This window comes from Triturus cristatus, chromosome 1_1 (genome assembly GCF_964204655.1).
Source record: "Triturus cristatus chromosome 1_1, aTriCri1.1, whole genome shotgun sequence".
NCBI classification, from domain to species: domain Eukaryota; kingdom Metazoa; phylum Chordata; class Amphibia; order Caudata; family Salamandridae; genus Triturus; species Triturus cristatus.
Window position 1 is genome coordinate 513,540,888 of NC_140579.1, and position 15,226 is coordinate 513,556,113.

A 15,226-nucleotide genomic window follows, 5' to 3' on the forward strand; every position below is an offset into this window, starting at 1 on the left:
ACAGAAACTCACCAGCAGCTGGTACGATGGGGGAATTGCCCTTCCGGATCTAAAGATTTATTACTGGGCTTCCCAATTAGTCGCAATCAACCAGTGGCTCCATGTCCCTCATGACGACCGCGCATACAGGTTAGATAGACACCTCCTAGAGCCATCAGGGATAATGGGTGCTCTATACAATAAGAGGAAGCAACGCAGCATTACGGGGCCTACACGACACACACTGCAAATATGGTATGCGGCGCAACACACACTAGGATGGGACGGTGTTGTCACACTGGCGATGCCATTATGGGAGACAAAGCGACTTGGAATGTTGGGAAGGACGAAGGGATTTCGTGGCTGGGATCAAATAGGCATTTCCAAAGTGGGGGACTTGTGGCAGCGAGGTGAGGTGGTTACCTTTGCTCATCTTCAGGCCACTTATGACATGGCCCAGACGGAATTCTTCCGATACATGCAGGTCAGGCATGCGTTGCAGTCCCTAATACCACCAGGTACGAGGCCTGAAGAGGCCTCTCCACTGGAGGATCGACTCCTGACGGACCACCTCCGCAAAAGGGCAATCTCTTTGACATACAAGAAAATAGTTAATAACCGGAAGGACCCTATGGTAGCGCTTAAGGTTAAGGAACACGAACTTGGAGAGATTGATGAGGCGGACTGGCGGGAGGCGCTAGCCTCCCCCAGAGAAGCTGCAATCCCATCAAGACTGCGACTAGTCCAATTAAAAATCCTGCACCGTACATACTACACTAGGCAACTCCTACATAAAATACGTCGGGCGGACACACCGCTCTGTCTCCGGCAATGCAGGGAGGAGGGCACATTTTACCACACCATCTGGTTATGCCCCAAAATAATACAGTACTGGACGGCGGTAATGCGAACGCTGTCCCAGGTCACACAGATCGGTACACTCCCAAGCCCGAGATGTTGCTTGCTCAATATCTGGGAACCTACAGATTTAAATGTGGTGGCTCAAGACTGGGTAACTTTGGGCATGACGATAGCCAAGCGTTACATTGACCAGCGCTGGGGATCCAGAAACTGCCCCACACTTGTGCAAAGACATGGATACGGCAATAGTGGCGGAAAAGTCAGTATAGATCCACTGGAGGTGTCACAAAAAGTGGGAAAGGGCTTGGGGTGGCTGGAACAATTATCGTGGGAATATCTGTGAGCCCCCCCCCGCTGGATGAATCGGACTCAGATGTCAGTGGCTCAGCAGATTAGAAGGGGCACACAAATAGGGAGCATGGGTGATGGGACCGCAAGGCTGCCAGAGATGGAACGAGAAGGAGGGCACTATGAGATGTACTGTAATGCTAATGTTGATGCCGGAATAATTCAGTTCACCTGTCATACGGAAGTAATATCGATGTCATGCTTTGCAAAATGTTTAATACAAAGATTATACAAAAAAAAATAATACAATATTTTTAACATACCATTATGTAGATAGGAGTTGGATATTCTGGATATCGATATTTTTGCGTCGATATTTTTGTACCTCGATATTCTGACTGTCGATATTCTGTCAGTTATCTGTACCCTCATATGATCTTAGGGGATAAGTCAAAGGATTCGGGAGTCCCAAGAGAATATAACTGGGTAAGCGGGGAAGCGTTGGTCTAATATAGAGTCCACCGCATCTAATAACTCCTGCCAAAATTTGCGAATTTGGGACAATGCCAAAGAATGTGTTAACGTGCCAATTTGTCCACACACATGCCAAGATGCACTATCCCCACCCGTTTCCAGTGTACCACCCGTGCCGGGGTATAATACCATTAATGAGCGATTTTTAAAAACAGTTCCTTACTGGAGGTATTTCATGCTATGACCCGTGCCCTGTGAAAAACGTCTTTCCATTCCTTATCCGTGAAGGTGCGTCCACACTCCAACTCCCACCTGTGTTGTGCTGATGTTTTGGTGGGTTTCAATGGAGTAATGAGAAATGTGTATATGCCAATCAGTAAACGCTTATCTGTAACTCGTGTAAGAAGCCACTTCTCAAATGGTGTGAGGGTCCTACTCGCATGTGGATGAATCGAGGGCTGGGATACCCAGTGGCATAATATCATATACTGATAATGGGCCGTAGATGGGAGGTCGTATGCCACCCGCAATTGTGGGAAGGTCATTTAACTATGTACATTGAAAAGATCGCCCATTCTTTTACAATTGGTCTTTTGCCAGGCATCATGATAGAGGTTTTGTAGAGCAGGAGGGAAATCTGAGTTTCCCAACAATGGGGTTTGGGGGGGATATGGTTGTGGATAACCCTTTCTGTACGTGTACCCTGTCCCATACCCCCCAAGGCGGCTCGCAGAATGGGGGAGACATACACCCCAGGTGGTCAATGGATTTTAGGCAGCCTGGTTACCTTCCAGATATGTACTCCCACTACTGCTTGAGTGATATAACACTAGTGTTTCTCATGCTGTGATCGCGACCACTCCTCTATACACTACAGCTGAGCCACCTGCTAGTAGCTCATCAGGTGGGGTACTCCTAAGCCCCCAGTGCCTGGGGGAGATATGCCTGTGCCTTCGACATCCTAGCCTTTTTTGCATCCCAGAGAAACTTCCAGATAAGAGCCTGTAGTCTATCTAAGGTGTGTGGTGTGGATGAAGCGTCAACGTCTTTCTTCACATAGAGAATCCTTGGTTAGAGCGCCATTTCCACTGCGCTTAATTCGACCCAACCATGAAAGGCTGTATCGTTTCCATCTAGATAGCTCCGATTGGGTCTTTTGATGCAGTGTGGAATAGTTACGTTGGGACGTTGCTGCAGGTTCAGGGCAGACACAGAGCCTCCATAATAGCTGTCAAGGATCTGTGAGAATCCATCAGCGTAAACAAAACATCATTGGCATATAGTGCTATTTTATGAGATCTACCTCCCATGCATATGCCGGAAATCTGAGGGTTACCCCGGATGCGTTCAGCGAATAGCTCCATATACAGAGTGAATAATAAAGGTGATAGAGGGCAGCCCTGGCGGGTACCTCTCTGTATGGGGGAGGAGCTAGACGTAACACCATTAACCCTCACTCCAGCCTTGGGGGATGCATAGCTACTCTGGATCCAGCTGCGAAATCAGAAGCCCACGCGAAATTTCACTATGGGGCCGATTCCGGCCGCAAAACGTAACGACCGACACAGACCTGGAACGGAGACCGACCGACACGGACCGGCGCCGTACGACCCGTGCAGTACGATGAAACACGTGTGAATTACAACCGACACGTACGGAATACAAGCCGTATGACCGAGACGTAGGGAAACCTTGATTCGCCCGGAAAACGGACGCGATTTGCACCGACCGACACGTACCAGGAATGAACCCGACCGACACGTACCCCCGATGTCCGATCCGCGCAGTAGGATGCAATGCGTGTAAACCCAGACCGACTCGCACGGAGCCCAAGCCGCATGACCGATACGCACAGAAAACAGGGACCTGAAGCAATAGAGATCTCCGCGACCGACGCTTATGAAACACAGAAGAAAGTCAGCTTGAACGACCTGGAGAAGCCCGCACGAGCCAACATCAGCGTCTGTCTCGGTCAGAAGAACGTCTCCTTCATGCCTAGAAAACCCAAAGGAAAAAATACAAAAAAGGGCCAAACAAGCAATGACAGTCAATAAATATAAAAAAAAAATTTGGAACAAAGACACACCCACAACTGCACCTATATAAAGGACATCAATCACTACCATGATCCTTTGCAAATAGAAGACAACAGCCAGCAGAAAACACCATCACACAGCAACCACAGACACACTCACAGCTCACCCATCACACAACTTTCACACCATTAGCACCCCACCAAAAGCACCCACACATACAGCTAGCAAAACCGACTCACCCACCCTCACTTGCACACTCACACACACATCACTCACCACCACCACCCATCACCATGCCCCCTAAGAAGAATCCAAAGTTCACAGATAGTGAGTTAGAAGTGCTGGTAGATGAGATCATCAGAGTAGAGCCACATTTGTTTGGTACATTGGTCCAAAGTACCCCCATGTCACAGAAAACAAAGATGTGGGCGAGGATTGTGGACGAGGTGAACGCACAAGCACTAACGTTGCGCACAAAGGACGATGTCCAGAACAAGTGGTATGACGTGCGCAGGAGGGTCAAGAAACTCATCGAGAAAGATCACGCCTTGAGTCAGCGCACTGGCGGTGGCCCTCCTGCCAAACCAGTATACTTCAGGTCCTGGGAGGAGAAGGTGCGGGACATCCTACCACAAGAGAGCGTCCATGGTCTAGACATACCAGAGCCTGGTGAGTACACAACCAACATACTCAATATTGTGTGGCAAGGGGACCGTGAAACCATGCACCGTTAGCAAAGCCACAGTAACCAATAGATAATCATCCCAAGATGTGTATGCTAATGAGACAAACACAATACCTGCCATCTCATAGTGACTTGTAACTGTGTCATGACATGTTCAAACCTACCAACAAATAGAGCAAGGCAGTGGCACAAAGCCAAATAAACACTGTCAGATAGTTTGCCACCACAAACACATTACCTCACAGTGCAGCTGACTGACAGGAAGGAATAGTGGGTATGCAGGTGAAGTGAGTGTATCAAAAAGCATGATGGGGTTTGTAGTCACAGATAATGCTCCCCCTCCAAATTGGCCCATCAAGACCTCTCTGAACCATACCCACATCACAGGGAGTGGAAAATGACTGACAAGATGGCTGACACTGGGTCCTGTTGTGGGGAGCACAAGGCCCTGGTAGGACACCACTGACTGACATCCTGAAAGATAACTTGCACGCCCTCCAATGGAAGCACGTTTGATGGTGGGATGTCTGGCCGGGTGGGAAGGAGGACTGACAGCTCTGACCATACTTACCAGCATGTGGAGACACATACACCCCTCAACACAAACTCCACAGAACTCACCGGGTATAATGCATTGACTCACATTGTAGTGAAATATCACCCAAAGATACACCGCACTGGGTGCTGTTGTGTGAAGCACAGGGGCTCTCTTTGGACTTGTAGCCAAACAAACACCTGGACTTCGCAGTCAGCCATCTTGCCATTGCTGTCACACCCCCACACAGGGAAGCAGATTCAAAAGGAAGGAAGTATGGGCATGCTGGGAAGGGGGGTGTAGACAATAGCATGATGGGAGTTGCAGTCACAGACATTCCCCACCCACCCACATGGCCCAGCAAGCTCACACTGAACCATGCTCACCTCACAGGGAGTGGGAATGGACTGACAAGATGTCTGACACTGGGCTCTGTTGTGGGGAGCACAAGGCCATGCTGGGAACTGGGCAACAACAAACACCAGGACTGCACTGACTGACATCCTGAAAGTTAACCTGCACCCACTGGACTGGTGGCACACTTTATGATGGGATAACTGGCCTGGGGGATAAGGAGGTCCTGACTTGAAAACAAATAACACCGATGCTGGCCATACACACACCTTATATGCTAAAACACATTGCACATGTGGTACCAGTCACTCACAAAGATGATGCCCAGGCAAGATGTCTGACACGTGGGCCTGAGAAATGATGTGGCTGAAAATCACACATATGCACTGGCCAGCCCAAACACGGTCTCACACACAGCCATTGCAAACATATGTTCAAACTCACTGTCTGGGGATGCAGTGTCCAGGGGTGCCCCCTGGCCTGGCTGGGGAGGTGTGTCTTGCAGATGACAAGTGTGGAGAGCCATATATAGTACATTGCACAAAACACACAGGAACTCACATATGCATCATTGACAGGGGACATCTGACAGTGAATGGAATGGACACACCAATATAGCCGACACCATAGCATGGTCTCATTCACACTCGGTGCTGTTGTGAGCTGCATTACACTCACACAACACACCACTCACTGACATAGACACTGCAGATATAAAGTCTAACCTGGACTTCATTGGAGGAGACATGCTACTCACAGCAGCCAAACCGCAACACACACACCACCGGCTCTCACTGTCATGAGCATTGAAAAGCCACCTTGCCCAATCCATGTCACCATGGAGAACATTGACAAGTCAAATCACATATGCAAGTACAAAACTCAGCACCAGACTCATTAACGATAGTGACATCATCACTTGTATGAAATGAGATGGGAACTAGGAACACTGTAAAAAAAACACTTTCTCCAAAGAGATCACAGGCATACCGGACTGTGACCATGCCGTACCAATACACCAATGTGACACACAAAGACTAGCAAAATCTGATACCACACATGCCCCAATCTTACAATATATCCTCAGTGGAATTGCACATATGTCCTTGTTAAATCTCAAATGTGTACAGGGATGCAGGTGTCAGCAACGTGATGGCCCTTGAGTAGTAATGGCCATGTACAGACAAATCTATACATGAGCTGGGCATGCACACACTTCGACATGCAAATTGAAATGTTTCATTTTGGCTGGGCAATGTGCCACAACAATATCAATCTCTGTCCATGACAACCTTGGACAAAGCAGTGTACAGGCACGCATCCTGAAGTACAGTAGAAAATGTCATGTATGTGAACCATTGATGCCTGTAGAAACATAACTTACATTGTGTGTCTCTTCCAAACACAGGTGGTGCTGGGGACACAGCACCAAATGAAGAGGAGTCCCTGTCCCAGACTCTGGTGGACCCTCAGCTCTCTGGTGTGGATACGTCTCTCTCCTCTTCGGATGACGACGAACAACCTGGCTCCTCCGGTGTGAGTCATCATGCAGCACCAGCAGCAACAACATCTGCACCCCCTGTACCCACGCCTCCAGCATCTGGCAACAGACAGGGCACCCTCACCAACACGGACAGACCAAGGCCACAGAACACCGACAGCACAGGGACACGGGACCCCCAGGAAGCTACGGACAACACCACCAGCAACAACACCCAAGAGGGCCCAGTGTCACTTGTGCGTGCCGCCGCAGGTCCTTCCCATGTAGATAGGGGTGCTGGGAGGGGTGGTAGGCAAAGGGCGCCCCTTACAGAAGGGTCTGGACTGCATGATGACCCCCAACTGGCACGCATCATAGATGCGTACCAGGATAGCACCGGAGGATTCGGCCAGGTAGTGGGGATCCTCAAGGACATTCAACAAGAGCAGGCTGCCCATCATGCCCACATGGAGGCAAAGTGGGATGCACTTACTGCGGTGCATCGGGACATACTCCAATGCCTCCGCCAGATAAGCACCAACATGTCCACACCTCCCTGTGTGGCCACAACATCTGTTGCCGCACCATCTGCCAGTGCCACAGGGAGGGAGGATGACTCTGGCGGAGAGACCCCTGCACCGCAGATGCCTGCACCTGAGCCCCCTGAAGAAGAAGAGGGATCGTCCGAAGAAGGAGAAGTGAGACGCAGATGTCCCTGCACATCCCCCAGGGCCTCTAAACCTGTTCTGGACAATGTTCTTTGTGCGCAACCCGTTCACCTTGTCATATCAAACTCAACTAGCCTACATGACATGGAGGGTTCATGTAGGTCCAATGTACCAGATGACTGTGGACTTTACTCTGGACCTTTCAGCTAACAACACTTCCAACTCTACTGTGAACTTTGGATTCAAAACCCAATGTACAGCACCCACCATCCTGTGCACTATCCTCACACATGTTTGTAAATAAACTCACCAGTACACTATACTTGCCTCTGTTGTGATTCTAACTTGTCATCTGTCATGGAGATGTTGATCTGCTAAACAACACAGTGCATGCCAAATACTACAACAATGTGACCACCGTTATGTGAGTCATGGTGATGTGACACATGTGAGGCAGAAACACCACTATGGCACCACAACACATACTCACCATGTTCATGTAACTCATTCCACACAATGATATTGACCTGAAATACATTGGTATGCACAGACACCACACCTATCCACAGTCAGTGGTAACAAGCCCACAGGTGAGGTAAGCAAATGTCAGTGAGATGTGGGAAGACAGACAACAGACCTAACAAAGCGTAGCACAAGTTAATTACACATCATCAACATGTTTATTCCACAATAGTTGCAAGGTAATTGTACGTTACAGTGGACACACGGTCACAAAGTGTCGGAGAATTGAAGTCCAGGGGTGTGTGGCACATCACTTGATAGGAATTGACAACTCTCACACTGGTGTTGGATTCTGGGTGTTGGGGGTCAGTGTTGACCAAACAACAGGCAAAGTACCCTGGGAAGGACAGACACAAGACACAGTCAAAAGCACAGCAGAACAGGAGAGAAATGCAATACACATGCACAAAACATGTCAAAATAAACCTACACAGAAACAAGTTAGCAGTTCGACACTATTGTGGAGTGCAGACCACCTGAAAGGACACATCACTGCACGCCACAAGATAACCGTGAGTCCCACAGGTAGTGGCCACTGTTGTCTCTGCAGGCCCTACATGTACGTCTCGTAGACACACACACAACATCAATGTTGATGCACAAACCACATGGATGTGGAGACTGTCTCCCATTGGGCACATTTGATCAGCCACATCTGAGACACAACATGCACACAGACTGTGGGTGTACATCAGAATTGGGGCTATAGGTCTCACTGTGACGTACATACCATCACCTCCAGGACTCAGGGTGTATGTGACATGTCCTAAACATATCCAACCTGCAACTGTGTCCATGACTCATGACCCTAACTGTACAGTTGCACATCACAGTGGTAATGTGCACAACACACAAAGGATTCTGTCCCCATGAACACGTGCACAGCCTGGGAGTGGCTGCACAAAAGTGCCACCCAACAAACCAAATGTTGCTCCCCCAAACACACAGGGAATGCAGCCTTACATGCCATGGGACACAGTGTGGCACATGCTGTAGTGTGGTAGGTGTGCACCTGAGTCCCTGGCAAGTTTTGTGTGTGGAAGCCGTCAAAAAGTAACACCAATGTCAACCGACACGGGTGAATATGCGTACGCATTGCACAGTTCAGGACCGAGCCGTGCGTACGCTTAGCCATTGACTGCAATGCGAACCGACGCGGGTGACTATGCGTACGCATTGCACAGTTCAGGGCCGAGCCGTACGTACGCTTAGCCATTGACTGCAATGCGAACCGACGCGGGTGACTATGCGTACGCATTGCACAGTTCAGGACCGAGCCGTGCGTACACTTAGCCATTGACTGCAATGAGAACCGACACAGGTGACTTTCATGCATACGCGTAGGGCAGGCATGGACCGAGACCGGCGTATGCCTTGGCCATTGAATCGTATGGAGATGGGTGCGTGTGTATTTTCAAACTACGCGTTGTACAGTCAGTTAACCGAGCCGTGCGCACCCATTGGCTCTGGACTTTCATAGAGACGGATGCGGATTCAAAACTTGTACAAGTCGTGCGCTGGAAATTCAGTTGGATGCCTACAACAATGTTGCAATTCCTAGGGTTTTATGAAGGTGAAGATTTGAACGTTGCGTAAGACGTGTACGAGTCAGACATTTCCATTGATTGGCCAGATTCATAGAATGCAACCATGTTGGACTTATCACTTGCGACACATGGCACAGATTCTGCCTCTGCAGCACAGATATAAGGCTGGCTGGCCCCCAGGGAGCTCACTTGCCTGCACTACATGCTACTGGACCACATCCTGCTACCACTGCTGCAGTCTCTGCATCCTCTGGCTACTGCTATGGCACGTACTCTGGAGAGGGCCCCAGCATTCACTGAGGAGGAGGAGAACCAGGTCCTGCTGGACGGGCTCCTTCCACAGTACAGCAAGCTGTATGGGAAACCAGGGGAGCAGGTGAGTGTGCAGTCCAATACCTTCCTAATTGTGAATGTTGTCTGACTAGCAGTACTAGCAGTGTGTACACCAGTGGCAAGCGTACTCACTGAGTACTTTCATTGCCCAAAGTGTGTAGGTACATGTAATGAACAGGTGTTCTGCAGCTAAAGTGCATTTGTGCAAGGTTAAACTTCCCAGGCATTGTTAACATGTCAGACATGCAGGGCATTTGTCCATTTCCATGGGTGCACTACCTGTGTAACTCATTTTCATTTGTGATGACGACATGTATATCCAACTGTGTGCAGCACAAATATGCTTAGCCACCTGACTACTGTCCAGGGTTATACACTGTTTCACGTAGACCTGGGCAGTCATGCCTCCTCAAGGGCATTTAGGAACACTCTGTAATCCCACTCCTGTGTATCAACTTGCAGGTTGTGCTTAGTGACATGTGCCTTCAGGTGTCTGCCTCTGTGTCATTGTGGTGTGGCTTTAATTTCCGGACAACTGGGGTGTTCATGAGTTTGAGGGTCAGCAGGACATCTGAGATGTGACTATGAGAGACAAGACCTGTGTGACCTATAGGTGTGTGATCACTTGACAGTGCACAATGGTGTATGCAACTGTGAACTTCAGGCAGCTGTGTTTCATGCACAGCAGACTGATGTGCTCATGTACAGGGAGTTGTGTTCGCAGAGACACATATGTCTGTTTTGTATGACGTGGGGTCTTCTGGGTCCGGGATATGTTGTTTGCAGGGGATGGACAAGTGCACTTGTCAGCTGCAGAGTTTGCTTTACCCATGAGCTATGATTGTGACACAGTGCATACTGTTGTTGTCTGGATGCCCTGCCCCTGTGACAGGAGACAGTGTTGACTGACTTTCCAGGCATGCCAGTGCCATGGCATTTAACTTGCTATGAGTGATCCTGCATTGGGGTCAAATGTGCTCCATGCACCCCATTGTGGCATTGACTATCAGGACATGAGAACATCATAGTGTGTGTTGCTGGCATGCATCTCAAGCATGTGAAATGAGACTCTGGCCATCCCTTCATCCTGACACCTGTACTGAGTCAGTGGCAAGAGATGTGATGTGTGTATAGTAACATACTCCTACATGTTCACTTGCATGGCCAACAAATGTGTAGGTGGTGCATGTCTGCACATTGGGGTATTAGTATCCAACATGCAACAGACATATGGGTGCAAGTCCAGGAGGGATATGAGTGCCATGGTTGATGGTGAGACTGACAATTGGCGTATTCTAAACAGTGTGAGCAATTTGAGCAGTGTTCAGCTGATGATGCCAAGGCTTGCCCTGTGATGTGCTGTACTCACTCTGGTGTGTGGAGTCAGTGCAGGTGACTGATGTTGTTCTTTTTTCTCTAATTCTATGCAGATACATCCACGGCCACAGGAGGGGACAGCTCCACGGACCAGGAGGAGCCACAGAGCCTGACTGGGACAGAAGGCGAGGAGTTGGAGGGACCCAGTGGCAAGGACGGCGAGTGGAGCCACACAAGGAGTCCTCAGCACCATCCACCCCAGCTGAGGGGCACAGCAGCTCGGAGGATGACTCCCTTGTGGAGGCGGCTGTCAGCAGCCACCAAACCCCAGCTAGTGAGGCTGTCCCCGCCACCACCCTCACCACCACCATCACCACCCTCCCATCGGATCCCATCCCAGAAGTCCGTGGAGGCTCCCATGTTCGGGAGCATGTCTCCTTTGTGCCAGGCACCGTACCCCCTGCCCCTGTGTCCCCTGCTGCCCTGAGTGAGGAGTCTGTGGACTTGCTTCAACAGATCCATGTAGGGCAGACATCAATGCTGAGTGTCCTTCATGCACACACCAGTTTGTTGACACAACTGGTGTCGTTCATGGAGGGCATTTCATTGGGCATGTCTGCCCTACAGAGGACCAATCAGTCCGTGGCCTCCTCCCTCATGGCAGCAGTGTCCGTCCTCCAACAGTCCCGCACCCCTCCTACCCCTGCACCACCCACGATTCCTAGCACCCTACCTGTCTCAAGCACACACACACCAGCACATTCACACAAACCCACAGACATGGGCAGCACACAAACACCCAAACCAAGGGCTAGACGTGCACACAAGCAACCTCAGGGGACTGATACCACACTCACAGGTGATGGGTTGCAGACACACACACAGTCATCCACAACCACTCCGCAGTCCTCCGATACCTCTCCCTCCCAGCCCCCCTCCCTTGCCTCACCTGCAACCCCATCTCCCCAGAAGCTCTTCCTCTGTGACCTTGGCCTCTTCACCACCGACCCAGCAGATCCAGCTTACAAGGGGAAGAGGAAGTCCCCACACACAGAGGGGGGTGCCCCCTCACACCCAGACACCCTCCCCCAGGCGCAGTCAGACAGAGGCCCCCACCCGCAAGTCCCCCGGAGCCAGAAGAGCAAGACCCCACCCCTGCCCCGCAGCTCCACGACAAAGTCTCCGTCCTCCATCCCCCGCCACACCCTGTCCCAGGTTCCCCCACCCACAGATACACCATCCCCAAAATGCTCAGGCCCTCCCCCCCTATCACTTGCTCTTCCACCCCCACCACCCCCAGTCAGATAGTTTATGCCACTGATGTGGGGACCGTGTCCCCCCCTCTGTCCTGCCGACCTCACCTGAACCCCATTCCGCTCCCATTGAGTAAGGCACTGCAGTGGAGTCCACGACCACCCCGTCTGACTTGGGCACTACAGTGGGGACCCAGTCCACTGCATCTGACCTACCCACTGCAGTTGTGCCGGCACCCACCCCATCTGACTTGTGCCCCACAGTTGTGACTGCACCCACTACTTCAGTCAGCTCCACTGCAGTGTCCAGTGACTCTCCAACATCCACCACCCCTTCACTGCCTCCTTCTGCTGAGCCCTGATCCTGTCCCCGCGGTGCCTGGCCTGCCCCCATATATGCCCCTCCGAGGGGATGTCCCCTGTTCTTACCAGTGCAGGCAAGCAACGCGTGACAGTTGTCACTCAAATCACATTGTTGACATTTGGATATGGACTGGCCATTGGCCTTTGTTTGGAAAGGACTTTGCATTTAAAAATTGCTCAATAAAGCTTTTTTCTTTCTCCTTGTGAATTTGATTTAGCTGTACATTATGTTGATGATGTTTAGCATGACCTTGCAGTTGTAATGCTGGATTTCCAATTTTGAATACTGAGGTGTTGATGTGAGGTACTCCATGTGGTCCATGAGATATGTATCCTATTCTGGTCGGTATCCATGTCATCCTTTGCAGCTAACTGGGTGTGTCATGATTAACAATTTGTGAACATCTCTGTAAACATTTCATTTGCATGGTCACATCTGTGGCTTGCACACACGCACATATGATGTGCTTCCCATTGTCAAATTTGTCTATTTCCCTGACTGTGGGTGCATCTCCACTGGACATGTAGGTGTGGGCATCTTTGGCGTAGGAGCAACTGGGTCCTCTGTGCAACTTGCTGGACATATGTATTGAGTATGTGCAGATGACTTAAGGGACAGTCCCGTACCCAGGATGTTGTGACCTGAGCCTTCATTGTGTGGTAACTGATGGCTGACTGACCAAGTGTTCTGCTGACATGACTGAGACCTGCTGGGACTATGTTTGGCACAGCTGAGCTTCCACAGGAGTTGAGTCCCCTCAAGTAAGTGTGTTGTTCCGTGACATTGCCTGGGCCCATGGTGTGTGTTGTGTGAGCATGTGTGTGTGTGTCAACATCCCTTTTCATACACAGGCAGTGTTCCCTTGATATGTTCCTGTTGTTGATGCTTGCTGAGTTGTACTGTGTTCATCCCACATCTTTGCCATGGGCTACCAGATGTGTGGGTGCATGACACACTACTGATAATTGGTGTTTCATCATTGGAATTTGTCAGTTCTGAGTGGTGATGATGTGGTCAGACTCAGATGGGACACAGTCAGGGGTCCCCAAGCCACTTCTTTGTTCGCAATATCATGTAGTTGTCCCTAGGTGGTACCTTTCAGTGATTGAGACATGTGTATGTGTGTGTGACTGCTCCCACTCGTCCTGTTCAGGGCTGCAATGTTGGCAGGTGTCAGCATGTGTGCCTTGTGGTTCTCCTTGGCTTCTGCATTGTCCTGGGACTGTGGCAGGGATTCCGAAGTTTATGGGAGCTTTGACGTCATGGCCATGTACCACAAACTGTACAGTATGTCTGTAATTCACCAGGGTTGTAGACTGTCCTTGTGTGATGAGTCTGTGCACTTTAGTTCCTCCCAACATTACTGTTTTTGTAATGGGTGCATGTGCAATGTCACCTGTCCATGTGGGCTTCACAGATGCACATTGGTGCAGTTCAGGGTGTGTGGTGTTGAGGGTGGACTGATGTAAATGTTTACATGGATGGGCCCCTAGCTCCCGTTTGTCCATGGATGACGGGCCATGCTGAGTGATTTGTGTTTGTGTAGGTGTGATATACGTTTGTGGCACAGGACACATGTCTGGGTTTCACAGTTTGTACGACATCTACCTTTGTCATCACAGTGGACGTGTCATGCATGCTTGTGTCACCCCAATGCATGGTCCCTGGGGGTAGTGCTGTTATGTGTCAGTCTCTTGCTGTGTTGGTTGCTATTCATTCCAGCTTGTGTCACATGTGTCTGTTGTGCTCCCTCTCATCTCACAATGCCTGATTGCCCACTAATGGGGGCCCAATGATGGTTTACTTTTGTATGGCACTGTGTCCACATCTGTTTTGCTGTGGTTCAGCCCCCCTCATGTGTTGTGTAGTTGCCTGGGGATACTGAGACACACACACACATGTTGTGTCAGATGTGCAGTGTGAGGTTGCCTGTTTGTGTTTGTGCATCTGCACCAGTGCATTGGTATTGCTGTTGGGTGCCATTGTCTGGATGTTGTTTTTGTGATATTCCCTGCTGTCCCTGTGAGTCATATCACATCATTCTGCACATTCATCCTGGTTGTTAGGCCACATTGCTGCCATGGAATGGGAGTTTGTGACCTGTCACCTACAGTCTACATAGGATGTTTTGATTTGTGTGTCTATTTTCGAGATGTGTGTATGCTTTTTGATGGTCACTTCTGCTTTTGGGTCATTGTACACTGTATGCAATGTCAGCCCCCATGGGTGGTGCTTGTCTGCACATGGCTGAGAGTATGTTAGGGTTTCACAGCACTGTTAGCCTCACCACATCTCTGTGGGTATGGGACACAACTACTACTTTGCCACAAAAGTGGTTAATGTGTTGGGAGCAGGAATCATACATGCTGTTTGGCATTTGCAGCTTTGACCATGATGACACTTACCTTTTGGTCACTGTGATGAGGGGGCTTTTAGACCCCATTACCACAATGCTCAACATTTGCTGCAGTTTGGAACCCCACACTTAACTTTTGTTCTACACAGTGAGGGGGTGTTAGTGCACATTGAC

General features: G+C 49.9%; 1 protein-coding gene and 1 long non-coding RNA gene across 7 annotated transcripts in view; one reads left to right on the top strand and one right to left on the bottom strand.

Annotated features, from left to right (window-relative positions):
* Positions 1–15,226, top strand: part of LOC146870509 (leucine-rich repeat-containing protein 37B-like) — a 1,537,525-nt gene that overhangs the window by 1,102,674 nt on the left and 419,625 nt on the right. The gene's annotated exons all lie outside the window — the stretch shown is intronic.
* LOC146870510 (uncharacterized) overlaps positions 8,042–15,226 on the bottom strand; it is a 151,347-nt gene continuing 144,162 nt past the window's right edge. For all 3 annotated transcript variants that reach the window (XR_014978296.1, XR_014978297.1, XR_014978298.1), the window contains one exon: positions 8,042–8,219. This is a non-coding gene — a long non-coding RNA (uncharacterized LOC146870510). The remainder of the gene's footprint in view (positions 8,220–15,226) is intronic.